The sequence below is a fragment of the Phascolarctos cinereus genome, unplaced genomic scaffold (genome assembly GCF_003287225.1).
Source record: "Phascolarctos cinereus isolate Bilbo 61053 unplaced genomic scaffold, phaCin_HiC Scaffold_4;HRSCAF=312, whole genome shotgun sequence".
NCBI classification, from domain to species: domain Eukaryota; kingdom Metazoa; phylum Chordata; class Mammalia; order Diprotodontia; family Phascolarctidae; genus Phascolarctos; species Phascolarctos cinereus.
The window spans coordinates 577479109-577503145 of record NW_027555847.1 but is presented as its reverse complement, the minus strand read 5'-3'; the positions used below and the strand labels follow the sequence as shown (position 1 = coordinate 577503145).

General features: G+C 36.0%; 1 long non-coding RNA gene across 1 annotated transcript; it reads right to left on the bottom strand.

Moving 5' to 3' along the window:
- Nucleotides 1–6856: 6856 nt before the first annotated feature.
- LOC144456712 (uncharacterized) lies at nucleotides 6857–22427 on the bottom strand. The gene is made up of 3 exons (XR_013485742.1): nucleotides 22351–22427; nucleotides 8984–9097; nucleotides 6857–6934 (listed from the first exon to the last, which is right to left on the bottom strand). It is a non-coding gene; the product is annotated as an uncharacterized LOC144456712 (long non-coding RNA).
- Nucleotides 22428–24037: the final 1610 nt, after the last annotated feature.

Genomic DNA, 24037 nt, shown 5'->3' with positions numbered 1-24037 from the left:
ATTGTATAGGCCTGTATGCTCTGACAAGAATGTGTTAGTTTTTTGTGGGGATTTAATTTTAACATTTTTCATATCTGAATCTCAGTGAGACAGAAACAGAGACAGAGACAAAAATTGATAGTGTTGGAAGGTTTGTTGTGGCAGAAAATGTCAAAACATTTTCTACTTCCTGATATTTTCCACAATTGTGGAAGCATTGTTCATCCATCTTAGGACTTGATGCTGGTCTCAATTATTTATGTTCACACATCATTACTAGTAACTTCCCATTGACTTGCATATTTGTAGATTTGGATCAAATAATTCTCTCATTTACTATCATGTTTAATGTGCCTTTAAGTGTTAAATTTAAGCTGACCAATTCTTCTGGTCTCTTGCTCTATTTTCTCTTCCACCTGCTTATCTTAGAGGTGAAATAGTACTAACTTTATGAAGCAGATAATTTTAAGGAGTGGAGAAATCAGTTTGAGCTTATTATATTTATCTTTTATAGTAATTTCAGCTCTTAAAAAATAGCTTCCTTCATAGGGTACCTTCATAGGGATAAAACTGACTGGTTTCAGTTTTCATTGATTTTAATGGTGGAGGTGCTAAATCACACGATTTATTTTTTAATAGCAATATCAGAAGTAATAATTTACTTACTTTGTTCATGAATTTCTGCCATAGGAATCTTCCTCAAGATTCTAATCAGAAACAAAAATTACTCAAGGTTCAATGCCCAAATGACTTTTGTTTACTCTCTACTCAGTTTTAACCTTATATTTTCCCATATTGAAAGTTGAAAAATTCATTTGCCAGAGCTGATCTAAACTTGTCAATTTTTCCAACAATCCCTAATCTTTCTTTGCTGATGAATGTTTTACAATCAAAACTGGCAGAAACTGATCATACTGCTATCAAACCAAAAGATAATAATAACTGCAATTCTGTTGTTGCTTACACATTAATACCTAGATATCCCCTCAACATTTGTTTGGAGTTTTAAAAAAGCCCTTAAATTTAGCATTAGTCACTGTAATACTGTAGTTTTCACCCCAGTTAAATATGTTCCTGGCTTCAAATGTCTCTCCTGCTCCTAGATTCAATTACATCATGGCCTTGTTGAATACAGCTACATTTTCTCTTTCCTTGCTGGTCTTTTACAACAGACTTTACACCTGTGGCAGGAAATGGATAGCATATGTTGGGGCAGAGTTACTAAGTTCAGTGAGTTCTCATTTGGTACACAGGGCAGAGTGCAAGGCATCTTTGGGGTGCTATGGAATCTGATGATAAAATCATTTCCTGTCAGGGAAGTCTGACAAATAACAAGGTTCTAAAGCAAAATTGTCTGGGGAAATTCATTTTTAACTCCCTCCACCCCCACCAGTACTGATAGCAACTGAGTAACCAATATCTGAGAAGTATGACATTATAAAACCAAAAATATAAAGTGGAAAAGACCACCCAGGAAACATGAACTGATAAAATAAAACATGATCTCATTTGAGTGCTTTGAATTCAGAGATGCCTCATGTTACAGAAAACACTATAGGGTCATAAAATATAGACAACTCCCTTCTCTTTTTTTTTTTCATAACATCTTAATAGAGAGGAAGATGGGAGGAAGGGAGGAGAAAAAACAAACTTTCCCATAAAGATGGCAATCTCTAGTTCTCTCTGATAACCAAAACCCTGTACTTCACCACCAACTTTCCCTTGGTCCAATCACCTTTTATGCAGCTCTCTAAGAGTACTAGGAAGTGCCCCTCTCCTAACATGAATAGAATTCTCCAGTTTTCAGACTTAGTCTGTAAGATGGCCAGCATAACGAAATCAAAGGATTGGCACAAGTTCCTTAGTGTCTTATAAGATGATTGATTATATTTAATAAGATTTTAGACTCTCTAAGGAGCTCAAAACAGTTTAGGAATAGGTGGGTATTCTTTGCATTTTACAACTAAACAAAAACAAACAAAAAATTGTAGTGACTTTCAATTGTCTTTGCATATAACTCACTACATTTACCAGCTCGTGACTTTTGTCCCCCCTAACCAATCTGTGGCCCTCTGAGAGAAACTTGGCAGGTCTCCAATTAATAAAACATGTGAAATTCAGTTTTTCTTTCATTCTGCTGGTACAAAGCATCACTATATTGAGAAAGGGCATTTACACAGATGTATTAAATTGTTATCCCTATAACATAAAACAAAATAGAAAAGTTAGGATTTAAGGCTATGACACCTATTTTTATATTTAGTGTTTTTGTCCTATACTTTGATCTGTCTACAAAACAGCTTCATTTAGGGCAGCTAGGTGGCACAGTGGATAGAGCACTGGCCCTGGAGTCAGGAGGTCCTGAGTTCAATTCCAGCTTCAGACACATAACACTCACTAGCTGTGTGACTCTTGGCAAGCCACTTAACCCCAATTGCCTCAGAAAAAACCCATATATACATATATACATATATATGTATACACATATATATGTATATATATATATATATATATATATATATATATATATATACATAAAACTCAAAATAAGTAAACAAAACTTGTCTTCTTCCCTCACCAATCTAGTATATTTCTATCAGTGATAGTACCATTCCTACCATCTTCTAAACTAAAAGTCTTAGGTAGAATATAAGCTTCTTGAGGGCAGAAAACATTTTGTTTTTGATTTTTCTCCCCTTACTACTTGACACAGTGGCTATTTAATAAATAATTTAATAAATAATTATCAACTAATTGATAGCAACTGATCAACCTAAACTCTTTCTTTTATTCTATCCTTTGGTCCTAGACTTGGAAGCCAGGACCTATAGAGTCATCTCTGATCCTGATCCAAACAAGGGGAATTTAAAGAGACCAAGGCCAGTGGGAAGTCATCAGGGTATCCTAGCTATTAATACCCTTCTCCTTCTGTCTTGCTTCTAGTAAGTGGATTCTTGCTTTGTTCCTTGTGACCAATCCCTGACCTTGTGTCCAATGTCAAATAATTGGATTACTGTCTTGTGCCCCATGTCTTTGCCTTGGCTCCTTACTGAGTACCCCTACTTCTTCTGAGACCTTCTACTGACACTTCTACCTCAAGCCCATTCTATGGAATTGTCCTACTCCTGATCTCTAGTTCTACAGACTGCTGACACAGCCATCAATTTTCCTTTTTCCCTAGGAAATCACAGGATTTAAATCTTAGAGAGCATCTAATCCAAATTTCTTCATTTTATAGATGAGGAAACTGAAGGCCCAAGAAGATGAAGACCAAGGTCACTCAAGTAAGGAAAGAGAGTGAGAGTGAAAGTGAGAGTGAGAGTGAATGAGAGAGAGAGAGAGAGAGAGAGAGAGAGAGAGAGAGAGAATTTGAACCAAAGTGGCCTTTGACTCCAAATCCAGTGTTCTTTTCCACAACCTTATGCCCTTTTGAATTTCCTCTTATTGACTGCTGATGGGACATCACCTGGATGTCTGTTCACTCTGTGTTGGTGTATGTATTTGATCCACAAGACCCTAGCCATTACAGGTCTGGGTAGTTCCACCCCTAGTAGAAGCTCTGATTACTTTCTTCTCTAAAGTCTTTCTGCATTTGTGGTCCTTGCTGCATAATTTTGTAAGGAGCCATCCTAAGAAGTATAATCCTTAGTTCTGTGAAAAAGAGACAGTGAGAGACACAGACAGAAAGAGATTTGGGGAACCAGTGAGCCAGAAGCAGTCTGCCTTCCTGTCATGGACCAGAACAGCCAGTTCTGCCTGTCCCCCATCACCACAGTTAATGCTATCTGCCCACTCAATGCATCATCAACTCCTAAGCACCATGAAGCTTTATTAACTCTAGACTAGGGTGAGTACTCCAAGGCAAACACACAGAGAGCTGAAGCTTAGGAATGCCATATGCCATGCTGCTATTCCTCTTTTAAGAGAAAGTGGGATCTCTAAGTGACAGAGTGTGCTGGGTTGGGAGTCAGGAAGACCTAAGACCTTTATCAAATCCTTCACTAGATCATTTACCCTCTGTATGACCCTAGGAAAATCACTTAAACAGATCTCGGGCCTCAGTTTCTGTATCTAGAAAGGGAGGGCAAGAATAGCATCTGCCTTATAGAACTCTTCTGTGAGGACTGAATGACATAACATATGTAAAGCACTTTGTAAAGCTTAAAATGCTATATAAATGTCAGTGATATTGATGATGATGATGATGATGATGATGATGATGATTGATGATGGAGATGGAGTGGGGGAGAAATTAGTTTTGCTAGTTAGTTGCTGAAGTATGCACAAAATTGCAAATTAAATGCCAAAATCTAGCTGTTCTAATATGTATAAAATAAAGTTCTTTAAGCTTCCTTTTTTCCCTCATTTTCTTTTAGGGAAAAAAAGCAATCCAAGAAGACTGCATACCTAGGGAAATTATCTAGTTTTGCAATATTCCCTGAAGGACTTAAAAGTTCATTAATCAACAAATGGAATATATCAACACAAAAATAGAAATTCATATTTTTTGGAGATTCAGACAACAACACAGAAACCCTAAAACTATTTTACCACATTTTAAAATCAAAGTGAGGTAGTGAGACATAGGGGACAGAGAGCTAGCCTCAAAGCCAGGAAGACCTGGGTTCAAACTCTGTCTGACATATACTATGTGACCCTTGGCAAGTCCTGTGGCCTCTCAATGCTCTTGGCAACTAAAACATTAAGTTGCAGGAAAGATGTTAACCTGCATTGATAGAGGGAGTTAACCTTACCAGGGAGCTCCCTACTAGTGAAACCACAGGTTCATTCCCTATCCCTGTCTCAGATCAAAAGGAAGAATGGCTTAGGTGTCTACATAAAGTTCAAATCCCGAAATATCATTTACCCCATAGGGTACAAACACTTTGATGGAATTTTGTTCTACTGAATACACTTTTGTCTACCCGTGTTTCTGTCTACAGGAAATAAAATTCTGTGCACCCACCATCATTACTGTTTATGCTAGCTGGCTGATGTCAACCTTGGTCAATTGAGTGCTTTGAATGCAATGTGAAAAAGATGGGGAAAAATAGTAGGTTTGAAGGTATCCATTCACTTACATTCCTTTTCTCCAAGCTGATGAATCTTTACCTATGTAGTAGTGACTCCTTCTCTCTCAATTTCAATCTTTCTCTCTCTAATAGATCCTATGTATTGGCAACAAACAAGCTCAGGTCTCCCCTATTATCAAACAAACAAAAAATTCTTTTGACTATACTGTCTCATCAAGTGGTTTCTTTCCCCAACACTTACTGAAACGTTACTCTCCAAGGTTGCCAGTGACCTCCCAATAGACAAATTCAGTAATGTCTGTTTGGCTTATGAAGACCTTCATTATCTAGTCCCTTCCTATAGCTCCAATCTTCTTATACCTTACTCCCTCCTCTCCCTGAATGGGCATTGCCTCGCTCAAAGTGAGAACTTGGAAAGACCTTAGCTTAAAAGGGCCAAGATCTCCCACTGCATTCTGGGCCATCTCCAGTCATCCTGATTGATGTCTGGCCACTGGACCCAGATGGCTCTGGAGGAGAAAGTGAGGCTAGTGACTTTGCATAGCCCTCCCTCACTCAAATCAAAGTCAATTGCAAGTCATGTCATCATCTCCCTGATATCATGGTCCTTTTTGAGAAAGAAGGACAAACCACAACCATTACTACATTCCTAACTCAGGCATTTTTACTGGCTGTACACTATGCCTCTAATTCTCTTCTTCTTTATCTCTATCCCATAGCTTCCCAGGCTTTATTTTTAACTCTTAGTTAAAGTCCCACTTTCTGCATGAAGTCTTTCCCAGTCCTTTTTAATCTTAGTGTCTTCTTTCTGAAATTAGCTCCAATTTATTCTGCATACATCTTCTTTGGATGGAGTTGCTTGCATGTTGTCTCCCCCATGATGGAAGTTATTTGAGATAAGGGACTTTTTTGCCTTTCTTTGTATCCCTAGTGCTTAGTACAATGCCTGGCTCATAGTAGGCACACAATAAATACTTGTTGATCTGATTACTTTTATCAGTCATTGTCCTTCTTAACATGTTCTTCTATAACATAATTGGCCACCAATTTCTTATACATACTTCCTTTTTCCCAAGTTTCTCTGGCACTAACCTATCCTGATTCACTACCTACGTTTCTGAACAAACCTTCTATGTCTCTTTGGCTGATTTCTTTTATTGAATTCTCATCCCTTCTTAATTATTGTCCTCCACAGACCTGTTCTCTTCTTTCTACACTCTCTCCCTTCACAATCTCATCTATTTCCAAGGCTTTCATAGAAGACAATGTAGCATAGTTGTAAAAAAAAATTAAAAATAAGTGGTCTTAGGGTCACCAGATCTGAGATCAAGTTATCTAGCTCTTACATTTAGTAATCATGTGAGCCAGGTAAATGTATATAAATTTCCCATATCCCAATTTCCTTATTATTATCCTCTATGTATTATTATCCAGTTTTCTTCATCTCACTCCCCAACACTTACTCTTCAGTCAAGTGACATTGGCCTCCTGGTTCTTCCATGAACTAGACACACCATCTCTTGGCTCCCAGCATTCTCTCTGTTTGCTCTCCATGCCTAGAACACTTGTCCTTCTCTGCTTTTACTATTGATTTCCCTGGCTTCCTTTAGCTACCAACTAAAATCCCATTTTCTACAGGAAGTCTTAGCTCTCTTAATTCCACTTCCTTCCCTTTGTTCATTATTTCCTATTTATCCTGTATATAGCTTGTTTTGTATATATTTGTTTGCATTGTGGTCTCCCTCCTTAGACTGTAAGTTCCTTGAAGGAAGGAACTGTCTTTCGCCTCTTTTTGTATCCCCAGTACTTAGCACAGTGCCTTAACAAATGTTTATTGATTGATTGATGGAGTGGATTTGGTGGATGAGGTCCAGCTTTTAAACAAGGCCTTTGAAGTTTCCTTCAGAAACCAGTGCTTCATCCTGCAATTTTAAAAAATGATCGAATATTTATGTGTGTATCTGTATATGTATGTATATATTTATGTATGTATTACATGTTTTCTCCTCTGATAGAACATAAAGGGCTTAGCACAATATCTAGCACATAGTAGGCACTTAATAAGTGCTTTTTCTCTTTCTTCCCTCTCTCCCTTGAAGGCATAGATTTTATTTTTTGTCTTTTTATTTCATACCCAAGCACTGTACTTGGCATATAGTAGGCACTTAATAAATAACTGTCGATTGATTAATTATCTCAATTATGTGCTCTTTAAAAAAGGAAAGCTGATCCTAGAAGACACGATGGAGCTGAAACACAATTCAGGGCATTAAAATATTCATAAAAAAAACAATTCTACCCATAGATCTACTCACACCTACCAACAGAGAATAAACAGTTCATTAACTTCTTCCAAGTCCTTAGGCTTCTTATCATTATGGTACCATTTCCTATATTACTACTACTCAAAGAATTAATTCCTTCTCCAAGTCAGATTCATTTGAACCTCATTGTCAGCCTCAAAGATAAGTTTCCTTTTTTACTATTTCATCATTGCCACTTTGTTGTATAAAGGTTATGTTAGAGTAAAATAACACATCAAGAAAAACAATGAAGAAAAGAATTACAGAATTTTGAAGCTAAAAGTAATCTTTGAAACTACCCAAGATATCACATTCATGTTTGGTTTTTGTTTTGTTTTTGTTCATACCTGTGATTTCGTCAGTGGGGGAAATTTCCTATGTGGAAACTCCCTTCTTCAAGGTAGGTTAGGAATTCATATTTAACTCAAGATCAGAAGCTCACAGGTTTAGAATTAAAAATTTCCTTAAAGGTCATCAAGACCAACCTTCTCATTTCATAGATGAGGAATTTAAGACCTAGAGAGGTTATAAGGAACTTGCTTAGCTAAAAGTAAGATTTGAACTTAATTCTTCCAGTCTCCAGGTTGTGAGCTCTATCCACTACAGCACAGCACATTGCCTCTCATAGGCTTATAGAGTTGTCTGAGGAACTGAGAGCTTAAGTAATGTGCTCATGGTCACTCAGGTAGTATGTGTTAGAAATAGAATTTGAAATTAAATCTTTCTGACTCTATCTACTACGATATCCTGCCTTTTGCAGATTTGGGCAGCTAGGTGGTGCCCAAATAGAGTGCCGGGTCTAGAGTCAGGAAGACTCCTCTTCCTGAGTTCAAATCTGGACTTAGACACTTACTAGCTGGGTGATCCGGGGCAAGTCACTTAACCCTGTTTGCCTCAGTTTCCTCAGTTGTAAAACAAAATGGAAAAGGAACCAGCAAACCATTCTAGTATCTGCATCAAGGAATCCCCAAATAGGGTTATGAAGAGTCAAGCATGACTGAAAAACTGCTAAACAACTTTTACAGATTTAAAAAAGAGAGAGAGACCCAAAATGTGACTTTCCCAATGTCATACTGAGTTAGAAGACTAGCCAAGAAAAAATTCCAGATTCCCCATTGACAAAATTCTTGGTCTCCTATTGACAAAATAAGCTGGTTCTTTATGATTCATTTTACTTTTATTCAGTTTAAAGAACTTAATCTTTTTTAGCTTTCAAAACAAGGGATACACCTTTGTCTAGGATTTTCTGCCTGGATCTAGGATTTTCTGCCTGGATACATGAGTTAAGCAAGATTACCTCCTCAAATCTTTTACCTCTACTTTGATTCAGTGATTTACTCTCAGATAACTTATGCATTTCAAAATATTCTCCACTAATAAATACCATCATTACCACTAATAGTAACACCAGGTATACTGAATGGAGATAAACCCTCCAGATTGCTTTAATAACCTTTTGTTCCTGCACATCACAAAATGCCAGTAAGTGGAAATAATCATTTTGCAAAAAGATTGGACAATGTGTTACTGGGCAAACAGATGTTTCTGAACAACCACTAATTACCAATTTTTGTCAGCTGACACACAGTGGGGAGAACTTGCCTGTTACTTTCAGCCTTACATACATGTGTATAAAGTGATCTATCTTTTAGAAGGCGTGCTACTTACATTTTGGCTGGAGATGTTGGGAGGTAAGGCAAGATCCTCTTTTCTTTCTGAAATATTTTTTTATAATGTTTCATGAAGTTTTCGTGTGCTTCTTTGGTGCTCTGAGCACCTTTTCTAAAGAATTAGGTAGAAAATACATCTTTATTATACAGAATTCAAATTCATGCATGCTATGGAATCATCAATATTAGAGCTGGGGGTGGGGAAAGGACAAAGAAACCATCCAGCTCTTTCTAAAGCTTTAGACACATACATGTGGCTCTTTTAGCCAAAAATAAACAAACAGATCTGGACCTATGTATTGATATGTCTCATTAATGTATAAACACTTGCCATAATAAAACATTGAATATTAGACCAGTAGAGACCTCTCTAAGCTGTTCACAGTACCTCTCCCCTACTGAAGTACCCCATTTGGACCCCCTTCCTTATTGTAGCCCCTCTTTGAAAACATTCTCCTCTACTCCCACCACTACTTTGCCTGAAACATGTTAGCCTAGCATTTGTTGTTGTCACATTTCCCTTACTCTACCTCCAGTTTTAAATTTTTTTTCACATCTCGATCCATTCAGGGAATGATCTTCCAAAATAATAGTAATCTGACCTCCTAAACTCATTGACCTAAAGAAAGAAGGCTGCAGAAGCACCTCAGGCATTTCTCTCCAGTTCCCAGGCCACATTTATACATTATAATGTGAACCTTCTGGAAAAATTATTATTTAGTCTATTAAGTTACATTAACTTGCATAAATTAGAACTGATAGTATGGCATAGTTGATAAATCTAGCCTCAAAATCAGGAAGACCTGGTTTCAAGTATTACCTTTCACACATGCTAACTGTGTAACAATAAATAAATCTCTTTACCTCTCAGTGCCTCACTAGGGCAAATCTCTAAAACTGAAGATTTTGAGGAGTAATTCTCAGAATCAATTTATTAGGTGTTAGACAATGTATTTAGTGTTGAGGATGCAAGGAAAAAAGTAAAAATAGTCCTCACCCTCAAGAAGCTTGCATTCTAATGCAGAAAACATGTGTATATATGTGTGTATCATATCTGCATACATATATATGTTATCATTGTTATTATTATTATATTAGAGGAATATATTATTAGTTAGGGCCCCATACACTAAGGAAATTATGGGTCTAGACCAGATAATACAAATATAAAAATATACATAGCTCTTGAAGTAGATCTTCATAGAGGCATTTTTATGCAAATATTTTCCCCAAAATGGCTCTTCTCCTTCAAAAGATTACAATCTCTATTATAGTTAAGTCCCCTCATTATAGATGAACAAATTGGGGTCTATGAATAATGAAGGGGGGTTTTTTTTGGGGGGGTTGTCTTTTGTTTAGCTACTCTTTCTTTCTTTTTTCTTTTTTTTTTTTCCCTAAGCTCCCTCTCAAGCCTTCTGACTCTAGTTTGGTGATGTCATGACCACACCTTGTAATTTCTCATGATTTCCCTCTTCCTATCTTCCAAGATGAAGATGTTTAGTCATAGAACAGCATCATTTTGAACTTACTGCTTAAGAGAGATGGCCAATTACAACAATAAATATATGGTACTAGGAAAATTTTATTAAACATGTTGCCTTTTTAAATATAGCAGGAGACAGTTCTAGAGTCCAGCAAAGGGTCACACCAGAGCTCCAGCTGCAGCAAGAAATAGGACCAGAGCAGTAAAGAGTTCAGGGCCATATCAGAAGCCCAGATTCAACAGGAGACAGGGCCAAACCAGCACACAGATAGACCATACCCAAAGAGAGCAGACTGAGCCTAAACACAAGGATACAATGTCAGAAAATCTCTGAAAGGTGTGGTCTAGTCTTAACCACTGTGTCTAGGACCAAGCAGATTTTGTCCACAATACCTAAGAGTATAAGCACAAGCCTCAAATCCAGAAATCAAAACTGAAGATACGAGTAAACAGAAGAAACAGTAAAGCCATTAAAGAAATGGATGGATGGATGGAAGGAAGGAAGGAAGGAAGGAAGGAAGGAAGGAAGGAAGGAAGGAAGGAAGGAAGGAAGGAAGGAAAGATTCAAGATGAATGAGAAGGTTCTAATTGCACAAAATCAGATTATAAACTATCCCAAGTCTACCAAAATAAGTGGGTACTGCAGACCAGGGATCCTCTCCACCCACTCACACCTCAGGCTGCCCTTCAGTTCCCTCTTTTTTCTGGGATAACACATAAGCTCTTTAGGTCAGTATTCAAAACCTTTTATGATCTGTTTCCAAATCTACTTTCCTGAATCTACTTCACATATTCCATTTCACATACTGTTCATTCTAAAACTAAAAACTAAAGCTATGCCTTTCTATTCCCTGAACTTGACTTGCTATCTTTTACATCTGCATTTCCCAATGACTAGAACAATGTATCCAAATGATTGCTTCCTTCAAGGCTCAGCTCAAATGATACCCACCAAAGAACTGTCTACAATCCCTCCACTGCCATTCTCTCAATTCTCTAATTCTGAATCTCTTCTTTGTTCCCATTGTCCCCTTCCTTAAATTGTATTTATCTGTGCATATAGCACTTCATCTCCTACCCTTCTCCCAGTAATCTCCTTGAAGGCAGGGACTATGTCTTTTTTCATTTGGGAATTCCTTTGTCCTCTCATTGTGTCTTAACACATTAAAAGCACTTAACTGACACATGCCATTGGATTAATTTGACAGAAGTATCAATCCCATTACCAAAACCACAGGGAATAGCTTTTTTTTTTTTTAGTGAGGCAATTGGGGTTAAGTGATTTGCCCAGAGTCACACAGCTGTGTGACACATAACAAGTGTTGTGTGTCTGAGGCCAGATCTCAGCTCAGGTCCTCCTGACTCCAGGGCTGATGCTCTATCCACTGCCCCACCTATCATAAAGTTTTAAATAACCTTTTGGCATACTTTGTTGCTACTCATCTATTTAAACTATTTGGAGGACACAGAAGCAAAACACATTTTGATAAGAAGCAAATTAATTTGGTGAATTCATTTTCTTATTTATATATGACCATAATTCAACTAGTGGGAAACGGGCCAGAAAATCATGTCTGTTCATTGCATTTTCTATAGATTAGGTGCCCTCTTGGGCTTATCAGGCAAGCCAAAACTCTAGCATTTACATATCTTATCTAATGAGAATCTAGCAAAACATGAACATCTATCTTCCATGTTAGGGAAAAAACAGGTGCAATTTTCTATAAATTAAGCTGATTTCTCATACCTCTAACTTCACCCATAACTGGGTTTCATCCTTTTATTACAGTGTCTTGAAAAAATTACAGTGAACACACTAATGTATTTTAATATGCCCTTGACCCAAATGAAAAGGGTATACCACTAGAAACTATTTCAGATTCCTCAACATTAACACTCCATTCTATAAGGTCTATTCAATTCATTCTGTACATCTTATTTGAAGAGATTAGGCCCTTTCACAGATTTCATTGGTCTTTTTTCTATCAAGTGATATTTATGGCTTCAAGTTTCTCATGTTCATCGTCCTGTGATTTCACAGCTTTAAAAATGCCCACTCTCAAAGGAGTTCAAAATCCTAATTCAATTAATTTCTTGATATCAAGTATCTAATTTTCAGTTCTGAGGGTTTGCTGGAAACAAACTAAGATTATTTCTTCCACAGGATTATATTGCACCTTCAAAGCTTTAAGACTAAATCTTAATGGTAAAAATAATAGATGACTGTTTATGTTCCAGATAAATGTGGCTCTGACATCCTAAGTTAACATTAAATTGTTAGTCCTCAAATTGTTTGTCAAATTAACAGAAACTTCATGACTGAATTTGCATGACTTTAAATCAACCTAAAAATAGCTAGCATGGTATTATGGGTAGAATGCTGAATTGGATATTATTAAGATAGGGGCTCAAATATCACCTCTATCATTTATTAGCTGTATAACCATGGGGAGATTCACTTAACCTCTATTTGTGATTTATCTGCTAATTCACTGGAAAGAGATTCCACGACAGAAGTTTCCCACAATAGTGAAATCACAGAATTATGAGGGAATTTATATGAATCCATTATTGACATTGGCCTGATGTGCGGTTGCTGTTTTTTCACTGCATAATAGCTTCAGTTATAATGTATACTTGAGAAGCTTTCATTCCAATTTTGTCCTGGAATGTTTTTAACAGTGAAGCCCCTTTGATTTGTTGCTAATTGTTAGTCACTGGTAATAACCAGTATTTGCGTTTATATTGGATTTTTCAGTTTTTCAAAATAATCCTGTTAAGTAGTAAGGCAAAGCTAGGACTAGTATAAGGCAACCAAGGCTCCAACACACATCGATTAATCAATCAGCAAATGTATATTTAGCACCTATTATATGCCAAATTATAAGCAGTGTTTTTGTGTAACAACAAAGAATTGGAAACAAAGTAGATAACCATCAATTAAGGAATATCTAAACAAATTATAGTATGTGAATGTAATGGAATATTACTATGCTATAAAAGATGATGGATGTAATGAATACAGAGAAGAGTGGAAAGATACATACATAAACTGATGCAGAGTGAAGCAAACATAGCCAAGGAAATATATACAATGACTACCGCAATGTAAACAGAAAGAATAACTACATACACAAAAAAACATAAGTTAATGTTGTAAAATTATACAAAATGGCCCAAAAGGAGAGCTATAAGACCATATATAACCCCATCTCTTTGAAGAGGTGGGTGTCTACAACTGCTGCATAATGCACATTTTTTAGACTTCTTGATGTATTCATTAGTTTTGGTGATTTTTTTTCTTTTCTTTTTCTTCAAAAAATACTACTTGTTATATGAAATGGTTCTCTGGAAGGAAGGGGAGAGGGATTCTGGAGGAAACTATAATGAAATTATAAATTATTTTTTAAAGATTTTTTTTCACCTTTAGAGAGAGCAATTCCACTTGAATGGGGAGGTAAGTCAGATTACAAAGAGTTGAAAAATGAGTGAAAGCCTCTTTCCAGAGAGATGATGAACTCAAGGTATAGAATAAAGCTTACATTTTTTTGGATGTAGACAATGCAAGAATTTGTTTTCTTGTCTTTGAATATTTTTAAAGAGTTTTGGTTTCCTTGTTTTAAACTTGGGCATGGGATGAAAGGAATAGGAATCAAGTTGCCCATAAAATAGAAAGAAAAAGATAAAAAAGAGGAACACTGAAGCAGTTTTTTTAAAGGAACAGAAGAGAGCAGAGGGAAGGCCAGAAGGAATAGCAGGCAAGCAATACAGCTTCCAAGTTACATGATGGTTTTTTAAAATATTTTTAAAGGAAAACAAGCTATATATACTACAGATTTGAAGTTTCTAGTACAATTCTTTTTCATGTTCTAATATGCATATGAAAATAGTTGTCTATTTGGTGTTTAGGTTCTGAATAAAAGTAATTTTTTTAAACGAAGCAAGAAGATAAAGGCAAGGAAGCAAGAGTAGATAGTGGCTTTTTTCTTCTTCTAGGAATTATTGGTGTCACTGTTTAGACCAAAACTTAATTTATGTACCTCAATGTATAGCAATGGCTATAATTCTAAGCAAACCTAGATAAAGGAGCATCCATTAATGAAAACAGAAACTAGAAATCAGATCAGTTATAAATTGCTAACATCAAGTAAATAGAATTCAAAATAGCCATTATTCATTGTAGAAAAGATAGAATAGAACCAATACATCTCCACGATAACCTAGAAAATGTCCAGATTGAATTCTGATGAGGAAAGCCATGAAAAAGTCACAGTGAGTCATTTTTACAGTACAGGGAAGCTTAAGAAGATAGAAAAAACTGAAGACACTAGGACTGCGGCTGGTCAGGTGCACAGTACAGTAGCAGAAGTAGTGGTGGCAGCTACCAGGAGCATGAGAGTGTCCATGGGCATGTGAATATCAGAGCAGGAACCACCATGGCAGAAAGAGATCCCAAGAGACCCCTTAACCAGTGCTGGAACCAGAAATGTATACCCTGTCACTCACTACTCAGTTCTATGTCACAGTTAATGGTGGAGAAATCGGTCTTGACCAGGTTGAAAGAAGCCCTAGCTGTGTACAGAGAAAAGAATAAGGTCCCAAAACTGAGCTGCATGACTTTGATCCTAAGAACTATATGGGTGAGGTGGGAGGATTCAATTCTAACCTTTAGTTCTATACATAAGCCTGCAGTGGAATGACCATGGCAGGAAACCAAGACCAAAGTACAGTCACTCCGAACCTTCATAACCTCATATTGGGCAAACAGTAACCGAGGCAAGAAGCAGTTTACCGAAATTCAATTACACACAATCCAACAGACCCAAACTTGGGTCAGGAACTGCAGACCTCAGGCAAGGATTTCAGTGAACAGACCTCTCCCCAGATCATACCCCTTTGGAAGCACTGCAAATGTGTAGGCTCCTGGATTGAGCTGTGAAAATAAAAGAATCAGAATGACAGAAGCTCTGGTCAGACTTACCCTCCAGAAATGAGCACAGCCCAATACTAAAATAAAGTCCAAAGTCAAGAAGTAGGCTGGAAGAATGAGCAAAAAACCACAACAAAAAAAGGACACAAAGAACTATCATGGTGACAAGGAAACTCAAGAAACAAACTCAGAAGAAGACATTGACTTGAAAACATCTATAAGCAAAAAAAAAAAAAAAAGGAAAATTTAGACAGGACAGAAGCCCAACAAGAATTCCTAGAACAGCTTTTCTTTTTTTTTTTAGGAAATTCACTTTTTTATTATTTTTTTTTACTTTTTTATTTTAATTAATTTATTCTGATTTATCAACAATCACTTCTATAAGCTTTTGAGTGTTAAATTTTTCTGCCCCTCCCTCCACACCTCCCTTCTCAAGACAGCATGTAATCTGATATAGGCTGTACATATTCATTCCTATTAAACATATTTTCACATTAGTCATGTTGTAAGGAAAAATTAGAACCAATAAGAGGAACAACCAGAAAGAGGAAACAAACATAACAGAAGAAAAAAATAGCAAATAGTATGCTTCAATCTGCATTCAAAGTCCATAGTTCTTTCTTTGGTTGTAGATAGAATTTTCCATCGTAAGGCCTTTGGAGATGTCTTAGATCCTTGTATTGCTGAGAAGGGTTAAGTGTATCAATATTAGTCGTCACACAAGGTGGCTGTTACTGTGTACAACGTTCTCCCAGTTCTTCTCACTTCACTCAGCATTAGACCATACAAGTCTTTCCAGGTTTTTCTGAAGTTTGCCTGTTCATCATTTCTTATAGCACAATAGTATTCCATTACATTCATATACCGTGACTTGTTCAGCCATTCCCCAATTGATGGGCATCGCCTCAATTTCCAATTTTTTGCCACCACAAAAAGAGCTGCTATAAATATTTTTGTACATGTGGGTCCTTTTCCCATTTGTATGATCTCATTGGGATACAGCCCTAGAAGTGCTATTGCTGGGTCAAAGGGCATGCACATTTTTATAGCCCTTTGGGCATAGTTTCAAATTGCTCTCCAAAATGGTTGGATCATTTCACAACTCCACCAACGATGCATTAGTGTTCCAATTTTCCCACATCTTCTCCAAAATTTATTATTTTCAGGTTTTGTCACGTTGGCCAATCTGATAGGTGTGATGTGGTACCTCAGAGTTATTTTGTTTTGCATTTCTCTAATCAATAATGATTTAGAGCATTTTTTCATATGACTATAGATGGCTTTAATTTCTTCATCTGAACTGCCTGTTCATATCCTTTGACAATTTATCTATTGGGGAATGACCTGTATTCTTATAAATCTGACTTAATTCTTTATATGTTTTAGAAATGAAGCCCTTATAAGAGGTACTGCTTGTAAAAATTCTTTCCCAATTTTCTACCTTCCTTCTAATCTGGGTTGCACTGGCTTTGTTTGTGCAAAAACTTTTCAATTTAATGTAATCAAAGTTATTATTTTGCATTTTGCAATGTTCTCTATCTCCTGTTTGGTCATGAATTCTTCTGTTCTCCATAAATCTGATAGGTAAACTATTCCTTGCTCTCCCAATTTGCTTACAATATCAGCCTTTATATCTAAGTCTTGAACCCATTTTGACTTTATTTTGGTATATGGTGTGAGATTTTGGTCTATACCTAGTTTCTGCCATACTCTTTCCAGTTTTCCCAGAAGTTTTTGTCAAAGAGTGAGTTCTTATCCCAGAAGCTGGGGTCTTTGGGTTTATCAAATAGATTACTATAGTCATTGACTACTGTGTCTTGAATACTTAACCTATTCCACTGATTCTCCACTCTATTTCTTAGCCAGTATCAAGCAGTTTTGATGATTGTTGCTTTATAATACAATTTAGGATCTGGAATGGCTAGGCTACCTTCTCCTGCATTTCTTTTCAATAGTTCGCTTGATATTCTGGACATTTTGTTATTCCAAATTAATTTGGTTATTATTTTTTCTAACTCTATAAAATAATTTTTGGTAGTTTGGTTGGTATGACAGTGAATAAGTAAATTAGCTTAGGTAGAAAATTGTCATTTTTATTATGTTAGCTCAGCTTACCCATGAGCAACTGATGTTTTTCCAGTTATTTAGATCTGACTTTATTTGTGTGAAAAGTATTTTGTAACTGTGTTTATATAGTTCCTGGGTTTGTTTCAGTAGGTAGACTCCTAAATATTTTATAATGTCTACAGTAACTTTAAATGGAATTTCTCTTCCTATCTCTTGCTGTTGGGCTTTGTTGTTAATATAGAGGAATGTCAATGATCTATGTGGGTTTATTTTATAGCCTGCAACTTTGCTAAAGTTGTTTATTATTTCAAGCAGTTTTTTTACTTGATTCTCTAGGATTCTCTAAGTATATCATCATATCATCTTCAAAGAGTGATAGTTTTGTTTCTTCTTGACCTATTCTAATACCTTCAATTTCTTTTTCTTCTCTTATTGCTAAAGCTAATGTTTCCAGCAGGATATTGAACAGCAGTGGTGATAATGGACATCCTTGTTTCACCTCTGATCTTACTGGAAAGCTTCTAGCTTGTCCCCATTACATATGATGCTTGTTGAAGGTTTTAGGTAGATGCTATTTGTTATTTTAAGGAAGACTGCATTTATACCTATGCTGTCTAGTGTTTTTAATAGGAATAGGTGTTTTATTTTGTCAAAATCTTTTTCTGCATCTATTGAGATGATCATGTAGTTTCTGTTAGTTTTGGTGTTGATATGATCAATTATGCTGATAGTTTTCCTAGTATTGAACCAGCCCCGCATTTCTGGTATAAATCCTACCTGGTCATAGCATAGTATTTTTGTGATAAGTTGCTGTAATCTATTTGCTAATATTTAAAAATTTTGCATCTATATTCATTAGGGAAATTGGTCTATAATTTTCTTTCTCTGTTCTGACTCTTCCTGGTTTAGGTATCAGCACCAAATTTATATCATAAAAAGAATTTGGTAAGACTCTTTCTTCACATATTTTTCCCAAATAATCTATATAATATTGGAATTAATTGTTCTTTAAATGTTTGATAGAATTTGCTTATAAATCCCTCTGGCCCTGGAGATTTTTTCCTAGGAAGTTCATCAATGGCTTGTTTAATTTCTTTTTCTGAGATGGGGTTATTTAAGTTATTTTACTTCCTCTTCTGTTAATCTGGGAAATTTTATGTTTTTGTAAATATTTATCCATTTCACTAAGATCGTCAAATTTATTGGCATGCAGTTGGGCAAACTAGTGCGTAATTATTGTTTTAATTTCCTCTTCCTTGGTGGTGGATTTACCCTTTTCATTTTTGATACTGGTAATTTGGTGTTTTCTTTTTTTTTAATTAAATTAGAAAGAGAGAGAGAAAAGGAAGAAAAGAGGATAGAAGGAAATACACAGTTAGCAATCATAAACTATGAATGTGAACGAGATGAACTTACCAATAAAATGGAAGTGGATGGCAGAATGGATGAGAAAAAATAATTCAACAAGATACTATTTGTAAGAAAGATACTTGAAATAGAAAAAATAACAACAGAATTAAAATAAGATGCTGGAACAGAATTTATTATCCTCGTAAATAAATATTTGTGGTCTATTTGAAGACCTTCAGTTCTGAGGAAGCCAATTCCATCCCAGTCAACCCATTCCAATTTTACATAGTTCTGGTTATTGTAAGGTATTTTCCTTTTATATAGCCCAGATATACATCCCTGTGGTTACCATTGTTTGCTCTTAATTCTACTCTTCGAGTCAAGCAAAACATGCTTAATTACCCTTCTACTTTATAATTCTGAATAATATTTCCCAAACTTTTGCAAACAAATAGCACTTTCTGATTCTATACATGGTAGAGTTTGGGATCCTTAGAAGAACTTTGCAATTTCCTGATTTTTTTGTGTGTGCTAATTTGTGAAAATTTGTTGATGATTTACACATAATATTAATTTTTCTTGAGTGAATATGTTTGCATAGACTTATTTTCTCAGAAGTTCCCCATGTTTATCTCTTTAATTTTATATTTCATCTTTCAGAAAAATCTTGAAGATCTGTTTTCATCTTTTAATTGTGTCAACCAGGCAATATATTTTTGTTAGTTGATAGTGACAAGTAAAAATGCAGTTATGAAGATAAGATCTAATTCTTATATCTTTGATTCTTGGGAACACAGGAAATTTGTTATGTACAAACTGTTTTTCTTCATGTCAGAATAGTGCAGTGGAAGGAATACTTACTAGCCTCCCAGAAGACCTGATTTTGACTGTAAGCTCTACCATTGATTATGTGACCTTAAGAAAGTAACTTTTTAATCTCCCTAATTCTCAGTCCCTTCATCTTAAAACTGTAGTGATTATACTCACACTACTTACTTCATGGATGGTGGGGGGAGATGGTACAATGAGACAACAGATTTAAGTTCCATCATAGCCAAATTTTGTCTCTCTCAACAGCTGGTACAATGCTATGCTCAAAATAGAGACTTAAAAATAATTGTTGCTATACTTGGTATTACCATTATCAAATGTCAACAAAGAGCCAAATACAATGTGGAAAGGCTCTCCTCCAACAAGGAGTCAAGATTTACATATGTAAAGACATATATATACATATACAAGACATACATATGTCAAGATTTTTTGATCAGCATAACCATAGAGGATGAACAACTCTTTCATTATTAATGGCCACATACGGTACAAGAAAGGGAAATGTATGTTTTAAAAAGGTGTTTTCCAGTGCTGAAGAGAATATCTTATACTACGTCCAAGTAGAAGGGGGATTCCGTAAAAAAGGCAAAGTCTTCCAGATGTTTCTATTTACCAGTGATGTTTTGTTAATTACATCAAGCCCCAGAACATTGCAGGGCCTCCTTGATTAGATCCATGAATAATCAAAAGAGATTGGTGTAACAATCCAAAAAGAAAAAACTAAATGAATGAAAAATGCCTATTGTCTAGACTATGGCATTCAGCTGGACAGGCTTGCTATTGAATTAAAGCATAAGTACATATTATTTGGGAAATGCACTGGAGAAAAATAATAAGTTGGGCTGAGAATTGTATAGCAGGAAGAAAGTGACTTGGGAAATTGTGGAGTACTTTGATTGGCTCCTAAACTGCTCCAGAACAAACACATCATTTTTTAACACAAATGTTCTCTCAGGAGTTTTGTAGGATTACTGATATTGTAATGCAACAATTGCCAAGGTATCATATTTGTGAGTGACCCAAAAATCAATAGAGAGATACAAATGGTAGACACAAGTAAGCCACAGCATATGGCTCAAAAATAGCACCATGGATATAGTGGGGGAAAGTAGAACTAAACTAGTTATGGGGCAAGAGTGAGAGGTAGTAAATGAAGAGCCACCATGGTGTTCCACTCATATCCATGAAATGTGAAAAAGACCTAGAAGTCTCTTACAGATTTTCTGCATAGAATCCATGAGAGAACTTGAACAAAAATCAAGCACAGTTAAAGAAAAAAAAGAGATGAATTATGATATATTCCTATGGAGGACATGCCCACACCAAAGACACTGGTAAAACAAAGTGGCAGCATAGTGTAATTGACAACTGGCCACAGGTTAAGGAAGACATGGGTTCAAGTCCTGCTTCTGACCAATACCATGACTCTGGGCAATTCACTTGAACTTCTCAGTGGCCCTAGACAACCAAGACTTTAAATTGCAAAGGAAGAACCACCTACAAAGGGGTATATCCCTCTACTCAAATAATAATAATAACAATACAAAACACTTTATTAACTTTAAAAGGTTGTATGAATATAAAGTATTATTACTGATTACATAATAAATCAGGCAAAATGTCTATAACATGGATATAAAATATTTTGACAACCAGAGAAAAGATTCAGAACACTTAAAAAGTAAAACCTGAAGGATATTGTCCAAGAAAAGACTGGAATATCAAGGAAGCAAAATCAGTTCCTATTTTTAAATCATGATAAATAAATTATTAGTTCTCCAGATAATAAGACAAATCACACTATAAATATGCATTTTCCCTAACTTGTTTCTAATCATCACAGAGATAGGAGGTCTTTCTTTACCAAAAGCAATCATTAAAATGATCCTATTTATTGAGATTTGAGGATCTAAGGAGGCCAGTTAGCTGTATTAGCCCAATTCTCTAGTTACGGCTTAATTCTCTCTTTCCCTTGACTAACATTTCTAAGCAAATATTTTTCAAGCTTCTTAGGCATCCTAAGAAATACAATAAAATCTCATGCTGCTTTCAGCTTGAAAGGAAAACAAACAATCAAAACACTAGCATACTTTTTAAAAGGCTTTTAACATATTCTCCTATAAGGTCTCTTCAAAGTCTAAATCTCTGAAATTACAAATGTAGCCTGCTCTGTTGAGAAGCTGGGCATTCTAATTCAAAGAAGGACACTCTTTTATTTGCTTCAATGCGCTCTTTTAACCATATTCTAATGCCTTCTACAGTACAAATGTATGTTTTGGGCCCAGGCTTGTGATGTCATTGATTCATTAATCCACTCCCTGTGGATGCAGAGCAACAGCTATCTCCAAATTATAGTTCAAAAGAGTAGACTGAAGCATTGAGAAATGAAGTGACTTTGCCATGGTCACACAGTTATTATGAGTCAAAGTCAGGACTTAAACTCAGGTCTTCTTGATCTCAAGGCCAGACTGATTTTCACTATGCCATAATGCCTCCATATACACTAAACATTAGAAGTACTAGGCCCATGATAACTTATGTTTGTTTCCTACTAAATTGTTTCATTAACACATAGCATTTATTCTAGAGAAATGGGTTAAGAATCAACAATTGTTTTATTCCTTATGTGATCTCCCCAAATCACATACCCCTCCTATTTACTGAAGCTATATAAATTTAAAAGTCAGCATTTTAGTCTTACCCAGCTTTAAGGCCTTTGATTTCACACAACTTTTCTAGTTGCTCATAATCAATTAGTTTAGAAGACTTTAATTCTGTCAAAAAAAAATAGAAAGAAAAAAGAAAAAAATTAGAGTAAGCAATTTTCTAAAGTCACATAAACTGAGGTAAGTGTGTAAATGAAGTTTAATACAGACAGTTAGAAAATTCAGTGAGTACTGAAGTGAAATATTAGTAGTGTTAATCTGATATGAGTAGCATTGAATTGGCCAAGTGGCTAGAGTAAAATGTTAGTTAACTCATTCAGTCAATAAGCCCTTATTAGAGAGAAACTACGTGGCAGACTCTGCTAGGTACTGATATACAAAGGGGAGAAAAAAATCAGCTGCTACTCTTAAGAAACTTACAATCTACTATGTCTACAGATAAGTTTATACCAAACTTACACAAAGTAAATACAAAGAAATTGGAGGGGGAGAGAGAGGGGACACCATAAGCCTAACATTTGGGGGAAATCAGGCAAAGCCTTGTGTAGGATTTGAACATTTGAACTTAGCTTAGAAGTAGTTCATTAAGGACATTGCATCCATATATGTCTCTCAGAATCTTAAAATTTGGGATGCCACGCAAAAGGGACACTTTTTTTTAAAACAGGAGCCTTTCCATGGGAAGATAGAGTTAGTTGAAACTGAAGATAGTAAACACCTCCTGGTGGTTGGAGAAGGAAAGGAAAAGTGAGCTATTCAATCTTTGCTCTTAATTGTACCCTACCTTGTACTCTATTTCAGTGAGCTCCAAAGGGGAAGCCATGGAATAACCACAGGGGAACTCCAGCTGAACTCCAAGGGGTGGGTGATTAGCCAATCAGAAAGGAAAAAGATGGACTGAATTATGCTTTCCCCCTCTCACTCCCCATCGAATCATGAGCTTATCTGTAATATAATTACCCCATGTTGTTCCACAACTGACCTGGCCTTCAGTGGCTAACTAGGATGGGACCCTCAGGACAAGCAGCATATAACCCATCCCTACCTAGGTTTCCATGGCGGGCTATTTACCAGTCCTAAGCCCAATCATTCCTACGCCCTATCTTCCTTCATTCACAGCACCTGATTCTGCCTTTTGGGCAATGGTTAATGAATAAGCCCTTATCACTAACAATATAGATAATTCATTCTCTCTCTCTCTTTCTCCATTTTTAATTTGGAAATACTAAGTAGTACAAGATACAGAGGCATTCCCGGGCATCCTGGGTTAAAATTAAATTATTTTTTCCCTCAGATCTATTTCTGTTCCAAACTTTACTATTTCTGTAGAGAGTACCACCATTTTTCCATTCTCCCAGGTTCTCAACCTCCTGCATATCTTTTGTTCCCTACCAAATTGAAATTCCTCCTTTCAAAGTTACCACTTTTGTCTTAATTGTCAAATCTGATGCCTTTTTATCCCCATTAATCCTTCTTGGGCTCTCTTCAAAATTTAACACTGCTAACCACCCTCTCCTCCCAGATGCTGCTTCTTTTCTGTATTGTTGTTACTCTATCTCCTCCTACCTGTGTTAAAACTCCACCTTGGTATTCTTTGCTGGGACATCACCCTTCTAACTATGGGTATCCCCAAAGGCTCTGTCCTGGATGTTCTCTTCTCTCTGTTCACTTTGTCACTTGGGTATTTCAACAACTCCCATAGGTTAAATTATCATCTCTATG